The sequence below is a fragment of the Microtus ochrogaster genome, chromosome 1 (assembly GCF_000317375.1).
Source record: "Microtus ochrogaster isolate Prairie Vole_2 chromosome 1, MicOch1.0, whole genome shotgun sequence".
Classification (NCBI taxonomy): Eukaryota; Metazoa; Chordata; class Mammalia; order Rodentia; family Cricetidae; genus Microtus; species Microtus ochrogaster.
The window spans coordinates 5,246,913-5,270,052 of NC_022009.1; the positions used below are offsets into that span (position 1 = coordinate 5,246,913).

The 23,140-nt window shown below is 34.0% G+C and overlaps 1 protein-coding gene and 1 pseudogene across 4 annotated transcripts in view; one reads left to right on the top strand and one right to left on the bottom strand.

The window, feature by feature from the left end:
* Mdga2 (MAM domain containing glycosylphosphatidylinositol anchor 2) overlaps nucleotides 1-23,140 on the bottom strand; it is a 733,616-nt gene that overhangs the window by 98,624 nt on the left and 611,852 nt on the right. The window lies entirely within an intron of this gene.
* Nucleotides 302-402, top strand: LOC113456837 (annotated as a pseudogene).

Here is a 23,140-nt window from a genome sequence, read left to right on the forward strand (position 1 = left end):
CAAGGAAGTCAGGACCACGAGGGGTGCACCAACCCACTGAGACAGTGGGGCTGATCTATTGGGAGCTCACCAAGGCCAGCTGGACTGTGACTGAAAAAGCATGGGATAGTTTTTATTTCTTAACAGAGGGATCTGACACTATTTTGCAAGTTCTTTTGACACTGCATAAAAAAATAAACTTCTGCAATGAATTGTGGGCTACAACAGCCAATTTTTGATCAGTACCATGGGTAAAAGCAACGTGTACCTTTATTTTATAAAAGAAATAATTATCTATTTAAAGAATCAAAAATATCTTGAGGTCTCTTCAGCAGCACATATACAAAACTTCAAATGATACATAGATTAGCATGACTCATGCTCAAGGACAATATGCAAAACCATGAAGCCCTCATATATTTATATATTATATGATGAAAGCATTTAAATTAAAAATGGGCATGAAAATAAAATGAAGTGATTTGTTTAACTCTGTAAGTGTCTGTGTTTTTTTGTTTTGTTTTGTTTTTTCCAATTTGTTTACCCAGTGATTCATGGAAATCTTTAAACTAATATTGATAACATTAATAGAACTTATTCTTAAACTTTTAATAGGTTGAAGGATGGAGATTGAATATCTGTTGAACAGTTTTTGTGACTTAACACTCTAGGAAAAAGAATGGTTATCACATGGAGCACTTCAATGTAGAAACAAGAAACTACTAATGATTTGGTGTTAATGTTCACTACTAAACAGACATACATTACCATTTATTCTTAAAAACAAAAGTCTGCCCCAACAAACCATCTGTCATCTGTTCTTTTCTTAGTTTAAAGGGAGTAGGGAAAGTCTGTTTCAAATAATTGTCAAAAAGTTTCTAGGATCTTTCTAGTGTAATGTAGGAGAAAAATGAAATTGTAGAATTTTGTGGTTAGTTTCTTCTATATTAATATGATCACACGTTTCACATGCCTATATTTATTTTTTCCCAAAAACAACTTTGAGAAATAGCCTCATGATCTCTCATTTAAATAGGTAAACAGACTTCTCTTAAGTAAGTGTTGGGAGTGTGGCAAGAAGGTCCTAATACCCACAGATCTCAAGAGAAACCAGGAATCTTAAACACACAGGATTGTCTTTCCAATGGGAAACACGAAGATCCTATTCTTCCATCTAGAAAGCTGAGAATCAGGAGTGATAAATAGCCTGATGATTCGTGTTATTTGTTGAGTCAGGACATATAAAGCTCTTACAACCAAGACCAGAGGTGGTTAGTAATCTAAATGACCCCTTATAGCCAGAGGTTTCCCCAAGCTCCCACAATCAGGACCAGAAGTGGCTAGTAGCCCAAATGATCTTTACCCTATCTCTATGACTGATACCAGGCCAGACAGACCCTTAATCCCTTAAGATAGTACAGGTAGCCTATCTCTAGAACCAGTCCTCTTGGGAAAAAATGGCATCTGCCCTGTAATTATGCTTCCTCGTACACTGGGATTGTTCTAAGCAGAAACTTTTTCTAAGCTATACTGCACTTTGGGAATAAACCATCTAATATCAGGCTTTAGAAATTTTGATTCAAATTGATGAAGTCAATTTGAACCGGATGTCCATCCTCATCTCTTCGTAGTTCACTTCTGTCTGACACCTGCAGACAACCCCTCAAGTATGTATGCTCTCAAGAACCTCACACATATTCCAGGTTACAGATGTTTGGTTCAAATGCAAAGTAACAATCTAAAAACCTAAAGCTAAACTATTTTAGAAAATAGCATATGCGAATAAGTACATAACCTGGTTCAGAGTGATGGCTTCTGGATATTATATCAAAGGTATGTTCAGTAGAAGAAATAATAAGTTATACTTTATTAAAATTAAAATCTCCTCTTTCATAAAGTCACTGTTAAGAAAAATTGAAGGACCAAGGACACACTAAAAAGATGTTTTCCAAGAGATGTGTCATAAGGGACAGTTAGCCACAATATACAAAGAACTATAAAAGCTAATAGAAGACAAGTGATTTGATTTTTAAAATGGGTCAAAGTTCCTAGCAGGAACATGAATTGATACCTTACCAGAGAAGGCAGAAAGCTGGAAATAAGATACAAATAAAAGGTTTCCTTGACATCAGAGATATAAAAGATAACAATACACACCTATTAACATGTCTGAAATATAGACCATTGACAATACCCAATACTGGAGAGGGTGTGGAGCCACGGTGAGAATTCTGCATTGCTTTTGAGAAAACAAAACCAAGAACCAATACTGGAGTCATTTGGCATTTTCTTAGAAACTAGGTACAGTCTTGTTAGATACTACAGCAATTCCATAATCATTTCTCCATGTTTGCACAAATACCTACATATTGCTCTTACAGTACCTTCATTTGTTACTAAACTTAGAAGACATAAATACCCCTTTCAGTAGGTGAATGTATAAACTATCTTTGGTTCAAGTAGACAAATGGAATATTATTCATTACTAACACAGAAAGAGACACAAGTACGTTTAAACACACATTAAAAAGGGCAAGAGGCTATGCTGAAAAGATACATGTTTACAATAACTCTGTATGCATGGTACTCTGAAAGGGCAAAACCCATGAAGACAGTAAAAAGTCTAGCTGTTCCTAGGATTTAGGGGATTAAGGAGATGCAGACTGGTGAAACATAGAAGACCTTTAAGTCAATGGAAATGTTCAGAGTAATGCCATAGTGGTAGGAGGCTTACTGTTATCAATTTCTCCATCTTGTGGAATTTTCAGCATCCAGAGAGATTTTCTAGGGTTGGAGAAGAAAAATCACATGTTCTTTATGATTTGAAGATACTGGTCTCCTATCATGTGTCCATGTATGTGTGTATATATGTATGCATGCATGTATGTATGTAGTACTCTATCTATCTATCTATCTATCTATCTATCTATCTATCTATCTATCTATCTATAATCTATCATCTATCTATCTCTATCTAGGTCTATCTCTATCTATATAGCTGTAATTGTTGATGTAGTATAATATTCACCAAGGAAACCAAGAAGAGGTAATAATAAACTAGAAGGAAGGCTAGAATGCAGGGGAAAGGACTTGTGGGCTGTGGAAGAGTATATAAAACTATTTTTTAAATGTCTGTCTTGGGTATTTCTTCTTGTATGTAGATAAATGTAAATGAAAGTGAAATTTATGATAGCCCTAAGTTCAGCTCCATGGCTTCAGAATGGCTGTTCTAACCATATAGAAGTTTACTGAGAAACATGCACTGTGAGACAGGGCAGACGTTTACCTGCTTGGCTACCTTAATTTAGATGTGCAAAAGTTTTGTTCGTGACTTCATTACAAGAGTGATTTTATTTTTAAAAGATAGAAAAAGCTTAATACATCAAAAACAGAAGCAAAGCAATTAATTTGTTTCTGTTCACAGTAGTCAAATTAGACAATCTGTTGCATTTCTCGGCTCCTAAATGAAGTGGTAATTTGATAATAACTTCGATTTGGAAAATGTTGGCCTATGGCTATAACTCACCATTCCTTATGTTCACAGGTCTACTTAATTTAGAAAATTCATTCTTTTGTCATAGAAGTCCATACACCCATTACAAAACACATGAAGACCACAGAGATCATTTATATTTATCTTTGCTGGCGCTTGAGAAATAAAGGTCTTTTTTCCCCTTAATTTATATAGAAATTAGGGGAATGATTTGGAAACCATCAAATTTTTATTGAGAATCTTGGTGCCGGCGTTAAAATGTCAAATCTTAAGCCAAAGAGTATCAGATGTTGTTTCATCTCAGTGATTAGCTAACAAATGATAAGACCCAGAGGGAAAGTAGACATTCTGGGACTTTTTTTCCTCATTATTTTGCTCACAGCTAATAGCTTTCTTCAGAGTGTCTTTTGTTTATCATTATTGTGTTTTATTTTCTTTGAAGATGAAGGCATCCTTCACACATTTTGTATTTATTTATGAAACTTCCCACAGGAAAACCAAACCAAAACAAAGCAAGGATATAATGCCAAATGATTCTAATTTAAATATCAGCAAAATTATGTCATAATATGGTTACCACATGCTGTTAGTATTAATGTGCTCTTTTCCCTATTCTAACCAAGATAAAAACGGAATAAAAAATTTCTCAGGTACTACTTATACATAGGGGATGATTAATTATACTGCAAAGAGGGCTCTTTGTTACAATTTAAGAAAAAACATCTATCTTAGGTGCCAAGACTCCAGCAAGCATGGTGCTAAATGGATTTGTATGAAAGAGAAAATTATGAGCAGCAACTTAGATAGCAGTGTGTTGAGCGGTTGCTAGCTGGTGGACTCTAAATAACCCTAAACCATCAACAAGTCTAGCAAAGACAACAGACATTATCACTAAATCCCATCTAAGAGCAAGGACCAAAGAAGAAAATCACTCTTTAGTGTGTTATAAATGCTTTCCTCTTGAAGTCTGTGGTGCTGCAGCTTCAGCTTTTAAGAGCCACTGGTGACCGGGAAGCTGCTGCCCCATGGCCTCTGAGAACACATAGATGCCACTGATGAAAACACTAGGAACAGTGATAGGTTCTCTACTAAATGTGAAAAATATCTCTTAAAGAATGGCTCAAAGGCAAGGTCATATATGTATATTTCAGTATTTGAGGAATGATAAGTTTATTTTACAGACAAAATTTACAAGACAATTTCATAGACTTTTTGTATATAAAATGTATTGATCGTATGTATCAACATATGAGTCAGCATTCATCAATGTCTCTTTGTGAAAATATATGCATCTCAAATTTGTGAAAATTTTGACCATGTCTGATTTTAAAGAACCTTAGTTTATTACAAATCCAGCACATACATATGTCAATAAACAAATATGTATTGAGACCCTAGAGAACTGTAGGTAGGATATTTTTCTACCCATTAAGAAAATACTACATTCTGAACAGTATACACACACACATTCTGACAGGTCTAATGAATCACAGTACTGAACACAGACAATTTGAAAGACAAGAATATATATGCTTACAATGTTAATACTACTGTAATTAAAGTAGTATTATAGGTATTGTAGGAAAGAATAGACAGTTCATCTCACAGTTTATGGTCTAGCATAGGAGGATTAGGCATGATTACAAGAACATTTAAACACTAAACTTGAGATGCTTTATGGGATTTTCAGAAGTTGAAGTGAAGGTGAAGGGCATGATATAGTAGTCCTGCTCAGATTTAACTAGAATAGAATGTTAGTGTGAGAATATTAGTGACCACAGTTTCTTATAACCTAGCTGAATGAAAAAAAAAGAAATAAAAACAAAAGGACATGACAGCTTCTACATATGGTGGAGGAGAAAGTTTATTCTTGATATGTGGGAGAGCATATCCAGAGGCAGAGACATCTGGGAGAGTCCAGGGTAGACATGACCAGACTGAGTTGACTTGGGTGGAGGGAGAGACACCAGCAAAGTTTCAGCATATCTACCTCTGGCCACAAATCCATGTTGTCTCTGTGACTCTTTCCTTTTCCCAACATTCAGTTCTGTCTTCCCCGTCAACCTAAGTTCTGCCCTATCAACAGGCCAAGGTAATTTCTTTATTCATTAACCAAGAAAAACAACACACAGACCGAAGGACCTCCCATACCAGTAGATTAACTGATGAAGTTTGGCAAAATGCTGCCTGCTCTAAGGGATGGAAGTCTTCAGAGAAAGGGTGGGAAAACTCAGAGGGTCAAACAACCATGCATAGCAAGAAGAAATAGGTCAAGCAAAAACCAGCAGGGGCTGCATGGGAGAGGAAAGGTGCTCCTGGAAAGGCTGAGTGCTCCTGAGGGTGAATTGGCTTTGGGGGCCAGATGATTGACAGGCCCAGTGAGATAAACTCATATTTGAGAAGATAGTAGTAAAACTTTTATATGAGAAGACAATAGTATGTGATGATCTATACCCAAAGCCAGAGGTAGAACTCATATCTACATTCCTAAAATGAGGAGCAGAAAGTGATTTGCCTCAACAAAGTCCTGCTATTTTCACCTTTTTATATGGTAGCTTAAATTCTAAGCAGGGGCTGTTGTATTTAGCAGAGAAAGGTGGGATCCACAGCCACCCTGAAGGAGGGGGTCCATTTTCAATGGCCTCCAGGTTCATAAGAACATAAGAACATGTCCATGAATGAAATCATAGAGATAGTAAGGCAGAAACCATGTAAGCGATAGATTATAAACATCCACACAACACAAAATGTCTTAAGTCAATAACATGTAATACACAGAAAATCAAATTTGTGTATCAGTCATTCCTTTCAAAACCATCTAAACATAAAAACTATTCTCTTATTGTATGTCAGGTTTTCATTCAATATGTATACTTTATTCTACAGATGTTATATATAAAATATAATACTGTAAAGGGGCAAGACAGTCCAGCAGTTCCTTCGTCTTGTGTCTTGCTGAGGCCTTTTCTGGTTTAACTAGAATTTGATCTCCTTGACAGGAATCCCGTGGAAAATTACCCAACTTTGTTCTACAAACCTGAGGTCAAGATGCCCCAGATAACATAGGTTCTGTTAAACTGACTGCTTGTGCAAACGTCAGTCCACAGCTGCAGAGCAGAATACCAGGGTGTCAGTTCTCTTTTTTTTCTTTTCCTTTCCTTTTCTTGTCTTTTATTTTTCCCCTTTAAAAGTTCCTTGCTCTACACTCTAGGTGCTACACTTGGCTCCTGAAAACCTGAGCGTAGTCCAACAAGCTGGTGCAAAAACCTTCACTTGTCATAATCTGTCTGAGTCATCATGTAATTTGGGCTCCCTAGTAAAAGCAAGTTACTGCATAATATAAGTACTGATATATAAACTGCAATTGAATGATCATGGACTCTATTTTAAAATCTTACACAGGTTCCCTAAATTATTTAGCTGCTGTACATTTTGAAATATTTATAAACTAGCCCATTAATTTGTATGTGTTTTTAAAGCTAAAAATCCATTCATTTAAATAGAAGTCTAAAATATTTTTAAAGTAAAATATAGCATAAGTCTGTGAAAATTTATAGAGAGATACTTTTAGGCAACATCATGAGGGAAAAAATCTACAAGAATATGGAATACTCTGTTTAATTTAGTTTTATCAATTTAAATATGAGAAGTCTATTATTGACTATTTATTAGACTTTCTTTAAAATAATTCTATTTTTTTCTGATGAATGATTTTCCAATATGGTTATGCAATTTTTTATTTCTAAATAACATGACTTATATTTCATACTTTAGATAATTGAAATAAACAGAATCTCCAGATTTTTTAATGTCAACTTAACATATTTGAAAATGAATATCTTTAGGTTTACTTTCGGAGACGTCCAATCAAAAGATTATTGTAAACCCAGATAAAGTGGACACATCTTAGCTGATGTGATATCATACACCTTTCACCCCAGCACTCGGAAATCAGACATAGACAGGAGGATCTCTATGAGTTTGAGGCTAGCCCGGTCTAAATATCAAGTCCCAGACATTACAAGACTGTATGGTGAGACTCTATCCAAAACAAATCCACGCAAAACATAAAAACTGGGCATGTCTCAAATAGCAGGTTTAGAGGTTTAGAGGTTTGTCTTTGGGCTCTGCAGGAATGAACTGCAGAGTCCCTTTGGTTTAGACCAGGTTTTCAGTGATAACAGCATAGCGTCAGTTTCAAGACCTTCAGGTTTGGGGGAACTACATGCTGAAAGAGAAAGATGTGAGTTTAACTACAGTTACCATTATAGCTCTTATTTTTATCATTCAAAAGCAAGGGAGATGAGAATTTCTGCTAATTCTTTTCATCCAACAAATTGTTCTCTTCATCACACTTACTAATATGCTCAATGAAAGGAATCTGAATATGAACTTATTAATATAATTGTTGATATTGTTAAGTATTAAGTCCAGTATTTAGTAATGGGAACAGGCTGTTCTAACAAGTTTGTCAGTATGTTTCACATACTGACTCTGGATGTATCTAAGGAGAACTCCACATTTCAATCCCTATGGTGATCAGCTCATATAGCCTCAGTCTTGCTTCTGTTTCAAACACACCAAACTATAGATGGAGTCTTATTTTTCATATGAATAACTGACAGTAATTTCTAAGTCTGCCTTTGTTGTAGAACAGTCAAAATTTATGATCTCTATGAAATAACTGTTCTACTTCTATTTCTAATATGGGTTTCTAATAAACATTGACTTGTTCTTTCCTTATATTTTTCTAAAGAAGACCTTCCAAAAATGCCTTTGATTTTGGTGTCAGATTAACATAGGGACAAGGCTGCAAGAAAATCTGTGAGCACAAAGAAATACAGGGCATTTCTTTGGTTAGCTTGGATTTCTTTAAATATATGCTTTATGTTTTTTAAGAATGCTGAGAAAAAGTATACTTTGTCAGCTCACAGATACGTAAATATTAATCAAAACACACAGAACACAAATGAAATCATAATATAAATCAGAATTTAAACACTTCCAATTGCCAACTCTGAAAGAACTAGAAATTACTTTCATGCTGTAATTTTATCAAAAATACAACTTTTTTACATAGCCCCACTTTCCATTTTTTTCTTGTTGCCATGCATCTAATTATCCTAACACTGACAAAACTTTATGTCAAAATTAAGAAAAGTAATTGGGTACAATTAATCCTGAAGTCTCTGAATTGGTATTTGCCAAAATTACCATAAAATATTATTTTAAGTGGAGCTTGTTCTATCAATATTTATCAGTCTGCTTTATTTTCATATTCATTTTATCTTTTCCTTATGGCTTTTGGGAATTATAGCTCAACTCAGAAGAAAATAACATATCTATAGTTAGGGATCCCAAAGCCTCAACCCAGTTCTCAAGCTAATAGGTTAGAGGCCAGCTTCTTAAACTGTGGGTCAAGAACCCACATAGGGTCATGAAATGTTTGACAACAGTAATATACTACAATCAAAAATAATGCAAAATCAAACATGCAATGAATCTACAGCAATTTTATTAGTTTTATTAATTTTATTAATTTTTCACCTGTGTTGCCCATGTGGCTTCACTATAATCTTGGTTCTCAATACCCAAGTGCACTTTCCTCCTCCACCCAAACATGTGGAGCCAACAAACCCTGCCTACAATATCTCATCCCCCTTTGGAATCTATTGTATGCTATGATCTGTGATGCTTTCACAGTACATGCCAAGTCTTCAGCTCTTACAGAAATATAAAGGGTAGTTATGAAAAATAAAGATTACTATTGTTTTTAATTCCCAACAAGTAATAATTTTAAATGTTAGATTCTAAAAATTGCTGTCAGTGTTGCTGACTTTTCATTTTAAAAACTGTCAAATCAATTTTGTTTGATGATCACATTAGAATTAATAAAAGGTTACTAAATATATGTCTGCCCTTTTATGCTACATTTATGAGCAAAGCAACAATCTTAACATTAAAACATTAATGATTACAATATATCAACCAGCTCTGAAAAACATGGAAGACTCTCTTTGCCCTACAGTGTCAAATACTCATACATGATGAAATTCTTGCAAACATAAACAAATCTATACAGTTTATTAGTATGGAAGTATGCTTTTATTATTGATGAGTGATAAAATACATGTGCATCAATGTATTGTTATAAAACAAATTTCTCTATGATTTATTATCTGCAAATCTTTCATGTGTTGCTATTTTATATGTTGGTGTAACTGACAATGCACAAAATTTTCTTGAGTGTTTCAAAGATCTTGGATTAGATAACAGGAACCAAGGCAGGAGCTAAATTACCTTGTATATATTTGGGAAATTGTATATATAGACATTCCTTGTTTTTATGAATGAGTTATTTTCTTTTCTTTTATCAAAGACTAGACAGATTTTCATATAGTTTAGTTTAGCCTACGATTTAATATATAGCTCAGATCTCAGGTTGGTCTTGAACTCTGGATATTTCCAATTTTCTTCTTAGTAGCTAAAAGCACAGGTTTGTGCTACCCAGCTTGGCTTTATTCAATGAAACTTTATAAAGATTAATGAAAGAAGATGTCAAAGTGACTATAAAAGAGGTTATTTCAACACAGCATATATATATATACTGTATATATATACAGTATATATATATAGTATATATAATCAACATTACTTTCTATTTATTATTTATTTTTGACAAATCTAGCACATAACATTTACTATATGTTTCTTTAAGAAATTTTTTGAGAAGAATTGTAGTGAAAAGCGTTTTGCATTTACATGAATTCAATCATTGTTTCATGCTTAACTTCATTACTCAAGTTAGACTCCAGTTAAAATGTTGAGATGTTATGATATACTTGAGATGTAAATTTGGGAGAAATGTAGGGTTTCCTTGGTGGTTCATTTCTACCTTAGTGAATGTATTAAAAACTTGGAAGTATGCAGACAACACACACACACACACACACACACACACACACACACACACATCACTATTAAAATTAAACAATGAACAGGTCATCTTTCCTAACAAGTGTTTTGTGGAGCTAAAAAAGTTGAACATCAGTGATTTACAAGAGGTGATAAGATATATTGATCAAGGAAATAACAGAGGTGAATAGACCTCACCTAATTTCCATCATCAGGCACTCTGTGGAAAGGTTCTGTATACTTAAAATAAGAACCAGCAAAATCAAGAACTCATTCTGCTGCACCAAGATGACTGCTATTTTCCTTACTGAGAGTCAACATCAGCCATTGGTAATTGGGAAATTTCTCTATAAGGATTACAAGACTATAAGACAGCCTTTTTATTTTCACAGGTTGCTCCATGTGACTTGTGAAAAGACAACTATTATTAGCACTATCCTTGTCTACTAAAAATGTCATTGTATTTTGTTATATTTTGCATCCTGGAGAGATTTGCTTAAGAATTAGATTCCAAGTGAGTAACAATGCACTCCACCGCTCGCTAACCTCTGTTTTTGCCTATGGTGTCGGTACTTGGCACAGACACAGAATAGCAGATGGCTCAAAGATATCAATTGTTCTCCATTCAAGAAGAATGTCACATACAGAACTCAATTATGCACAAATGGCTACAGAAGCCTTTTGTACAATAAGTTTTAGGAGGTACCTGCACATCTGTGTCTTTATTGTTTGTATTCACAAAGCCTCCACAGGGCTTCTACCTGAAGTTGAGCTACTCCACTTAATTATGAAGCAATGGGGTGCTTTGTGCAACGCTGATGGTCACATAAAACTGAAAAACAGTATTGAAGGGAAAGAGCCTGTGAATCTGCCAGCAAAGATCCCAGACTATCCTAACCATCTTCCTTGAATATGTTAACCTTCCCTTAAAACACTTAGATTTGTTTTTGCATTCTCACTTATATATTGATTAAGTTCATGATTAAGATCTGGGCATGTGACTCTGTGGTAGCTGGCTATGTAGATAGCGTGCACAAAACTTGAATTCAGTCCTCCATGTTGTAAATAAAACATCATTAAGTTTTCTTAATGGTAGCTAATCTTCAATAAGCTACTAATGGATTTTCAATACACCCATTTCCTAAGGATTTAAAGTTTCCACACAATTCATCTACAAAAAAAGGTAGCAGTAGATGTCCATCACGCTACTTATATCTTTCATAATGCACTCCTCGGGTATCTCAAAACATATGTGCTAAACTGTTTTATTGTGAAGGATAGATCTACTCCTGAAATCAGTAGAAGCAAGCAATACAATCTATACTTCCTAGCATAATATGTTAAATGAGTTTGATTTTTCTATTGATAATAACCTAGAAAGCCTGGTTAGAGAACATATTGATTATTAGATCCATTCTAGGAAATGAACGTTAAGGGTTATTAATAGAAACTTTCCCCAATGGGGTCCGTGCTTGATTTGGAATCATCAAAATAGTTCTAAAATTGTGTCAGTCATGTCAGTCATGTATGTATGCATATACTGAAGTGTGCATGTACATAGGTACATGTGTGTATGCCTGCTTACTGCTGCAGTTCCTGATAGTGAAACACAAAGTAAGATAACAAAGATACCTGACATATAATAAACATGCATTTTGGATCAAGAAACTTATTTATCTTTATTTTCAAATGACAGTTCTTTCATGTAAATGATTAAAGTTCTTCCTACAGTACTACGGGATTAGTCTTTGGGAAAAGACCAGTGAAAAAAATAAGGGTAAGATTTCATCACTTTTTGGTGAGTTAGTCCCTTTGGTTTTCACTAGAATACCCACACTCCCATATATACACATACACACATACATGCAATCACATAAACATACACATACACACAAGGATCAAACAGAGGAGTCCCTCCCTGTGAGCTCTCCACCATGGCAAACACCAACACTCCTGACTCGTTACCTGTTTCTTCATGCCTACTCTTCCTGCACCTGCTTTCTGCCCTGAATATGTTCTCTACTTTTATTCTGATTCTTTCATTCAAACTCCTCATCTTCTAATCCCTCAATTCAAATGTAATTTCTGTATGAAAACAGTATTACTGTATGGAGAAAGGCAAAACTACAAACAGGTCCAAATACGTATAAAAATAGTAACCTGTTATATGATTTAAACATGTCAAAAGTATATTATTTATTCCATTACAAAATGCCTATTACTGGATTATGAACTTTGGTATCAGTAATACTAAATTTCCTCCAAAAGGGAGAACTAGGCCTGATGTCACTCATTCTATTTACTCATAAAGCTGAGTCAGGCGACTACCAAGTTAAAGAACTGCCTGAGCTACTGGAAGTAAGATTAAAGCCTATAGGCAAGTTAATTAGGTCCTATCTCAAAATAATAAGTAATCCTATTACTTCTTTTTTCATTAATTTCATATATATGTATATATATATATATATCTGCATATATATATATATATATATCTGCATATATGTTTCTAAATAAGCCTGCTTCCTCTGTATAATGTTATTTATATGTATGTTTCCTAAGACGACCTGTTGATACTGAGTCACCAATGGTGTGTTCTTCCCTAGAGAAGGCTCTTTCTCCTACACTCAACATACCATGGTTGCCTGGAGTTCTTTGTGTAGTGTGCTGGGCTATATGGGAGTGCATAGCTTGTTATCTTCCTCCCAGAATACTTGAAGGCGATGTGTTTAACAGCCTGGTAATTTATTCCCTTGTTTCCAAGACCACAGTGAATCCCCCACCTCACCCTGGATCCCACTTCCAGACACTTATTGCGAGTTTATCAATTTGTCTTGGTCTTGGTAAGTGATAATCTGCCACGATGCATCTTTTTCATTGTGGAAAGAACTAGGTGACGCTAGAACAATGATGATAGAAACAAACTACACCGGCTTGAGTCGTCTGTTGTTAAAAGCTACTCTATACACGTCCAGTTAACTCTTAAAGGTGGCAGCATCTTGGGGAGACAAACTTGCAGAAACTAAGAGACGTGTGGCAGAGACTCCCAATACATTACTTATTACAAACACTGTAGATTGCTCAACATCTGAAGAAAAATTAGATGGCAGATCAGCAGCTCAGTTTAGCAGAAATGGCATCCCTGCTGCTCATTTGCAAGCATGTTGTTTACTCGTGTTAGTGAATGGAAGTTGAAGCTCCAGATTTCATACAAAGAGTAAAACCATTTGTTGCCCATTCAGGACAGAATAATATGTCAGTTCTCAGTGTAGTACGCTATTACTAAGAGCAGTTACGTTGACGTCTTATTAGCTATGTGCTTTACATATATGATCATAACTTCCTTTACACTCCAATTCCCACATTTGTAAAACAAAGACAACAATAGTGTTTAATTCACAGGTTTGATCTGAAAGAAATTGTAACCTACATAAATTCAATGATCTTACTCTAAGATGTAAATGCCTAACCTAGCACCAACCCTATGAGACTTCTCGGCTATAGTATAAACCCACGGAATTAGGAACATTTCTAGGCTTGTTTATTTTGGTAATTAAAATACTAATTTTATTAAATTATTAGACAAATGATTTTATAGTAATGTTTGTTTTGAAATGTTGCAGGCATAATTCTTCTCTTGAGAATTATGAAATGTTTTAACAAACAAAAGTGCTGAGAAACAACAGAACAGATGCAGAGATGATGAAAACAAACCTGTTGTTACAGGTTGATGACTATCTCAAAAGAAGGTAACTGTCCTGTTTATTTTTGAGGTTATAGTAATACATGAAATCTTGTTGCAAATGATGACTTTGTTTTTGCAGTTAAAACATATCATTTAAAAAACTAAGAACAAAGATCTTGGGTGAAAGATATAGCCAAAAAATAAAATGCACATTTTATTGGAAAAACACCTCAAACTATTGTAACCATAATTCTAGGTATAAGCCTATACCTTCTCTAATATCAGCATTTTTGTAGATATGGAGTTACAGGTGTGCATATCTGCCTACATTCATATATAGTCTAAAGAATAAAAGAGATTGATGATATTTTTCACAAAGGATTATGACTACAAATCTAAGAGCATGCATCGAATTAAGATTTACACTCTGTGACCTTTTTTTCTAGTTTCTATCGGAACCTTCAATATGGAATAAGCAATATTGATTTTTAGTTTGTCTTGTTAGGGTCACATAGCCACCATTTTTTATTACTCTGAATGTGCTCCTTGTGGCTTTTGTATTTCTATCTAAATACCCTTGGAAATGTCACAGACATCAATAAGAACACCAGGAAGTGGGATCATAGTAGCAACGTTATCCTCCACTCCAGAAAGGTCATCGCCCAGGGATTATTCAAATCCTTGATGAAATGTAAATACAATTGTTTGGTAGTTATTTTCAAGGAGAAAGGTAGTGGTATGCTCATCTAAGTATTTGGAAAACATTTTCTTCTTACACTTGCCAGCTGTCACTCAGGAAACTACCTCAAATATTCCTCTTGCCCCTTCCCCCTTTTCTCATTTATGTATTAAGATTCAAAGTAATAAGCTTGCATATTTGGGCCTTGATAGCAAATTGTTATTTTAATACATGGTAAATATACAGATGCAAGCACTATCTTTTCACTTAATGATATCTCAAAATATTTTAAATCGTTCAGCTTCCATTGACATTTTTTTTTCCTAGACTTGAATGTCACCTAGGAAAAACTCTTAAACTGCAAAACGTCCACTGAAACTAAAATGTAATATTTTGTCATTCTTTTTTTTTGAGAACCAGAAGAGATAATGAAAAAGTTAAATTATAAACTTTTAAGTTTAAAATAAACTGTTAATGACCTGTGTTCCTTTAATACACTGCAATGTTGAAGTCTTATCTGTGAACATAGCATTCAGTATAGGACTTCTTGGATCACATCCAAAGTTGAGAAACAAAAAGAGCCTTGTGTATAGGTTAGGTCTTCATCATGGACTCGGAAAATGCAGCTGTGTAATCTCTGTAGGAGAACATCTTTTTCTAATCTATTTAATGATTTGGTGAGAAAAGCTAGACCTAACTATAACTTTTTTGTTATAATATGAAAAAGAACATCCATTAGCACCAGTTGAGGGACACACCATGGCAATGAAATTGCTTCCAATGACAGAGCTTAGAAATCTTCACATAATTCAAATTGTTGAAGGGAGCACAAGCAAGACAAGGGAAGAAGAGGGATGTTCCATTGCAAAGCAATCTCAGAATTTGTAATTTAGAACTGACAGATGTTATTAAAATATCTACTATGAGATTAAAACTATTTTATTCAGAAGGAAAAAAGTATAAATAGAAGTCTAGCAAAATTACCCAAAGTAGTTCATGCATATTCCTTTTAAAAATAGCTAGATGATAGTTTTTAACTCTTGTAAGTATAGAGGGTGCAATTACTATAATACTTTTTATTATAATAGAATGCTACTGAAATTTAGCTAGCAACTTACACACCGTAATAGTAGCAGTTACTTTCCAACTTGTACATTATGCAAACTTTCATATGTGGAGTATTTTTCATTCTTGAAAAAAAATGCTGTAATACTTTCTGAGCATTGATTGGTGCATTTTTCACAGAAGTTGTATCATAGCCTCAATGCTCCATTGATAAAACTCAATAGTACATAGCGAAAAGCTCATATTTATTGAGTATAGCTACATCAGTTGTTTTACCTATGATATGCAAGGAAATTGAATTTTGAGCTCAACTTCACAAACTTCAGTCAATGACAAAAATAGGTTTCATAACATTCTTGTTGATTGAAGAGACCCACAAGAAGGTGATTAATAGCACAGTGATAGGCCTTTCTAAATCTAATCACTTACATGCCATTTAATATTGTCAAGGTGAAATGAATGTGAAAATATCTGCTCAACGTTGTAAACCTTTATAGACTTTTCCCTTGTTAGGTATAATTATTTACTTGATAGTTTCCTTTATCTTTTAAGTTCATTATGAATACTCATGCAAAAACAGAACAGCTCACATATTAACAAAAAATCCACTCTATGCACTAGGGATGAAGCCACAATGAAAAAAGATGTCAACAGGTTATAAAGAAAGGGTGGCTATGGTTTACTACCATAACACTACAATGATTACTACACTAATTTCCTAAAATAGAATTATTTAATAAACATGCCATAGCCTGCTTTTCCACAAAAAATAGGAATCATAAAAAAAACAAATAGAAGATATCTACATTTTCTATCTACATTTGAAAACCAACATGTCTCTTCATTATTTTTTTCTTTGATCCTCAATACATGATGCTGAATAACTGATTGAAAATCTTGTACATTTATTTTACATCACTGATAATAAAACACTATATAAAATTTACATAATCCCTGTTTTGTAACCATTCCATCTTATATTAGAATCATTTTAAACTGTCTTTTCTATTCAATTCTTTATATCTTTTCATCTTTCTGCTTTAAAAATCTATCTGAAGATGAACTAGCTTTACTCAAAGGAGGTTTCATTTCTGTTCTAAGCCTCTGGGTGGAAATCTACGAGATAGTACATAGCATCTTTATTTTTATTTCAAGTGGGAGATTATCAGATAGTACAGTTTAGGTTGGGATATGGCATGCCACATAGATCAACTATGTGATTTAGAGTAAGAGTTAGTCACAAAGGAAGATAACCCAAGTGATTTAGGATAAACCTTTTGTGTGATAATCTATCACTAACCAGAACACTGACTTCAGCTGGCACAAAAGCTTGTGAAATGGAACTTCAATGACGCCCTTAAATCAGGTTTTCCTCATTGGCACTATCTTTGGATATGGTCACAATTAATGTTGGGAGAGGACATGTTTTAATTCTATAGCAACAGCAACTGATGTCTTGAGTTTGAAACTCTAGCAAATTGTACTGCATGTGTCTCTTTCTTTGGCTGATTTTAATCTGTATATTCTCCTTTTAATACTTTGCAACTTTAAATATAGTAATTTTCAAGGAATTTTCTGAGTCTTTCTAAGGAATCCCCAAACCTCTAAGTGGTATGGAGGTGTGTTTGTTCATCACTGTGGAGTCAGAAATGAGGCAGGTCTGCAAAGGCTGAGTCCTCAAACTTTGCTGTTTTGTTAACTCTTTGCCAGAATGCTTAGATATCCTTAAAGTAAATGATAAATATACACATGCACATGTGTGCATGCACACACACATGCACACATGCACAAGTGCTTGCAAGCATGTACTTACAGACTCTAAAAACTCAAAAATATGGAGACAGAATTTCAGAGCAAATACATAGTAACTAACATTGACAGGCACAGTTCAGTGAGGTCCTGCTGGTGCCCTATGTGTCTCTTCCTGCTTCTTGAACTATGACCAGATTTTTTTAAAATCAAGTTTGAAATAGAAATGTCTTCAAATTAAACCTATTTCACATAAAACATTCAGATTTAAAATTTCCACTTCAATATTTATCAGATATAACCCAGAGAAAGACCTGTATTTCTGAAATGATTAGGAGTAAAATCATATTCCCAGTTGAGCTCGAGATTGTAAACTAGATGATGTTGACTATCCATCTAAGAAAGGACTTGGGGAAACAAGAAAACACTCATTTAAAGTAACAAAACTTTATTCCTATTTGTTTAATACATTTTACTCTTTTGAATTCTCTTCTGCAGGCTGCCAAGCCAATGTCCATTAGAACCAAAGACAAAGGCTTGTATTCTAACCTGAAAATCCTTGGTTTTAATTGGTAGTTTAAAAAGGTTCCTTGTATCTGCCTTTTACAAACTCTCTGGATAGTCTTGTTTCCTAATTTCCAAACACCGACTACACTGAAAAAAATTCTCCAATCTTGGATTGCATGAATAATCTTAGTAGCATTTCTGATATTTCCCACTCTCTTTCTGCTACACTGAAAAAGCATCCAAAACTAAAATGATTGAAATTTCAGAGTCTATTCTGTGGTTATCAGTTCGTATGCAGAAAGGGTTTCAACCAGCATTACTGTCAGAGTAACTGGGACAAGAACTGAACACATGAGTGTTTGTAGATGAACAGAGGGCATGTTCATGATGAACACTCCATGTGTTCCTCAACAAATGTAAGTCAAATGTATCATTATCTGAGATAGTTTCAGATGAGTAAAAGCTTGGTAGGTTTTAAAAACATCCTTATATAAATGAGTTTCCTGCCTGTCCCCTACTTTCATGCCCATGAATTCTGAGTGAATCTTACAAGCAGGAATAGCATCTTCAAACATCTCAAGAATGAGGGGAAGGCAGAAAGCTCGTGGGAGGAACTATATGCCAGAAAAATATCTCTGGGTAGAACAGAAACCATATGCTTGTAGAGCTTGACCAGAGCTCACAGAACTGAACCTTCAGGATCTCAAGACCTGGCTTTGTCACAGGACTGTGGCCTTCATTAAGTAAGTTGTGGACATTTTTATCAATGGAGAATGCATCTGTGAGAGACAATCATTTTAAGAAATTGATGTGAAGTGAGGATTTTACTTAGGGGTGACAAAACTCAGTATTATAAATTAATCAATGTTGGTGGAACCCTACAAATTAAGAGGGCAAAAAGTATACATCTTATGTATACTGCTTCTTTATAAAGAAAAAATATTTTTTAGAAATTTGACTATTTTAAATTATTTCTGCTGAGTATTATATGAAAAGTGTGAATCAATTTGGAAAATTCCAAAATGGAGACCAGAAAAGGTATGGTGTTTGCTATGTTAACAGAGTTTTCTAGGTCATAGAAACTCTTTTTTAAAAAAAAAAATTTAAAGGGCGGGGTAACCCTTAATAAGAAAAGTGAAATGCTGTGCATGCAGTATGAGGCATACGAAATGATTTCTGTGCATATGAGATGAATAAGCATCAAGCCAGAATTAGGAAGAATGAGCTCAAGAGATATTTTGAAAAATTACTGTGGTTGTATAAACATATGCATTGAAAAACGGTTTATTAAACTGGGGAAGCATTGTTAGACTGAGTAATATATAGAGGTTATATACACTTGTTAATATCTTAGAACTCCATGAGTAATGTCAAGCTATCCGTATGTGAAAACCAGCCAAGAGATGTGCAAGGTAAAGTCATTAAACTTTAGTCACAACATGAGACAGACCCACGGGAGATGGGGTACTCATGCAAAATTCCTTTTGAGTGGACCTACTTTTTTGCAAAATGAAAATAATAAAAACCATTTACTAAGCTTTCCAGAAGGCATAGCAAGGTTCTTTTTATCAGCTGTGAATAGTAAATTAAAACCATCTGCTCTGCACCACCACTAATTAAATGTGCATGTGACATCACTTATTTGCTTTTACTTGGTGGGATTTTTTTCATTGTTTCAAGGTAGTTAAAAGTATGCAAGGAGACTAATACCTTCATGGGCATGCTTGTTCACTACTGTCCTGTTTACTGTTGAGTTCTTGGGATACAAATTGTTCCACAGGGGAAATGTGATGAACCTGAGATTTAGAGAAAGATATGGTCTCCTAGATCAACGGTCAATAAAACAATAAACTATAACAATATGCAGAATTGACTATGGATAAAAATAATCATTTTAGCCTATGGGGATTCTCATTACTTCCATCTTTATTTTCTAGTTCTAGTTAAAATATTCTCTTTAATATTAAAAATAAAGCAGCTTGAAATTTTATCTAACTATAAAATAAAGAGATGGGACACAATGCTCTATTTTACCCAAAGCTAAACAAAAAAAAAAAATTAAATACATTTTATACTGAAATGCTAGTTCAGTAAGTTTCAAGATTAATGTAACAGAGACCTGATTTTTATAATCATTGAGGTCATAAGCATTAACAGAATACAAAAAATATGCAGATACCTACTTTTTCTTTGAATTTTTAATGCCAAGTGTTAAGAAGGTTTTACAAAACTATAGATACATCATGGTAACCCAATATAATACAAGATTAATGGATTTTCATCTAATGTTTCAAAAATAAAATATGCATTTTTTAATATAAATGAAGTCTGGAAAAACTTCACTGGTATTTATTTGCTTTGTAATATATGATTTAGGCATTTTCAAGAAGGAGAATTTATTCTCATAAGAATGATTAAATAGGTACAAATCCACCATTATTTAAAGGCTCTAAGTATTGGCTGAGGTGATTATGAAGGGAGCAGGGGAAAACATATTAATAACTTTCTTTTCTCTACCAGCTTAGAAATCAAAATTGGGCTGCCACCTCTTACTTTGCTTTGTATGAAATCCCTTCTTAAATTTTTGGTCACCCTGACAAATATTTGAGTTGATGAAGAAATGGCTGAGAAGTGATATATACCAAACAAATTAGGAAGTTCAAGGCCACACTGCTTTCTTTCCTGCACACATTTGTAGGTGGCTGAGTTTTATAAGGATGATTTGTACTCATTAGACAAAAATGGCTAGAACTTAATGATGGCAAATATGAAACACCGAGATTGGAACCCCAGCATGGCTGCCTGTTTCCTACAAACTTTGCCAAGATCCTTACTCTTTACAACATTAGCTATTCTTCCTGAAAACAATTGCAATTACATAAGTGAAAGTAGCTAAGCTGTTAGACATATAAAGTTATATAAAAATTTACAGCTTCCATTTATGTGATACTTAATCTCTCCCTGATATATTTAACTCTCACAAAACTATGACTTCGACACAGTTATAGTTAACACACAAAGAAGCTGAAGTATAGAAAGTCTGACTCGAGAGCATGCTAAAAAGAAAATCCCTTCTTGTCCAGACTCCAAGAAGTTGTGAAAATATCAAAATAAAGTACATAATAAAGTGGGCAGGAGCTTTGTGAATTAAATTGCTGAGAAGGTTGTTATCAGCTATTTTAGAATGATGCTTAAATGACAGTTTTTTAAAAATGAGAGATGCTGACCTTGTCTACCAAAGACCTTCCAAAAATGATGGCCAGTATTTTCAGAGTATTAGACTCATAGTAATTTTTTGAGATCATGTAGGCCTCTGTAATTTCTAAGTTCAAAAATGAATTACAAGGCAATAAGGTGAATTGCTTAAGATCACAAATGAGTTAGGAATGGATCTTGAAAGAGACTCAATTTCCTAGACTTCTGGTCTTTTTCTTGGTTTCCTCAAATGAACTACATTTTTAGTTTTTGACTTTTCATGCATAGTCTTCCAAGTGAAAACAAATGAAAGAAAATAATGCTTAAAGGTCAGATGCTCTTTCAGCTATTAAGGTAGGCATAGTTAATGTTACAAACAATAATAGCACATTTTTTCTTATGAATTCTAAAGAAAATTGGTTAGCTTTTCCAGATATTTTAAGTAAGACTAAAATAGAAATTCATCCGTCTACATTATGTATGGTGCTTAAATTATTTGTCTTCAAACAGTAGAAGCCAATGCTGTGTGTCACAACAAAGAATTGTCTTTTCTGAGTTGCCAAGTCAAGGACAAGATAAAGAAAATTCATATCAGTTAAGCAAACAGATTGGGAAAAATACAAGCAAATAGTTTACAATGGAGGAACAGAATGCAATATGCAAATGTGGACAATAAATTTAGCTGAGTAAAAGAGCATAACTAAAGAACCTGAAGGAATTTTTATTAGAGATTTATATAGTAGCATATCTTAATGGGAAATTGAGTTCTATAAAAAATAAGTGTTAATAAATGAGCAGTTAAAGCCACACACAGGATGAAAAGAGAAATTGAGACCAATAAGCAATTTGATCACTAAAATAACCAAGATGGAAATGAATACATGAGAGACATAAAAAAACAAGCCACACATGACTGAAAACTGAGTTATAAAAAATGCCTGAAAGTCTAACTCATTCAGGATGTGTCTGTATAAAAAAAGGGGGGAATGTAAATAATAAATTGGGAGGCCAAATACTATTCAATATAAAAACCAAGTATTCCTAAAATTGTCATTTAAACATTAACCCTAAAAGTACACAAAACCTATTTTTTTCCTCAAAATAACACATTATTCTGAGATAAAATATAATATACTATTCAGCACTAGTACATATCCTAGATAAAGTACTGAATTCCAGTGGAAAGACACAGTTTGCAGCTACCTAAAGCACATAGTAATTTGCTCAGGAAAATATTACTAGCAGTTGTTATGGTAAATAAATTGAAGACACTTTTATAGCAAGTGCCAATGGAATAATGTGTGTGGGGGGGGGATATGTGCATGTATGTGTTTGTGTGTGTGTGTAAGGCAGAGAACCATGTCAATCCACCTTCTACCATGTAGTTGGTGTGTTCTGCAATGTGTAATAAGTGGGATCATCTATTATTTCTTATAAGGCTTACTGAATTAGGAGGAAAATCTAGAGGTGAAGTGGAATTAAAGGTTTTTAAAATGCAACCATGTAATGGTTAGCCACAGAACAGGAATGACCAGCCCTTCAGCATCAGCTGTTTATAATTTGTGAGTAGTGCCACGGGGTTGCAATTTTAATTGTTGTTTTGCAGATAGTCATGCAGTTTTTAGTGAAATATCAGTATGGCTATTACTTTCCAATGACTGAGTTCTGAAATAATTTGCATATTTTTATATCTTGAAAATTCTATTACTTAGAAGCTTATTTTAAATTTGTTTGTTTCAAATAATTGAAATTTGTGAGGATTTTTCAACATTATTTAGTTTATCTTTTCTTTTTTTTTTTTGGGGTTTTTCGAGACAGGGTTTCTCTGTGGCTTTGGAGCCTGTCCTGGAACTAGCTCTGTAGACCAGGCTGGTCT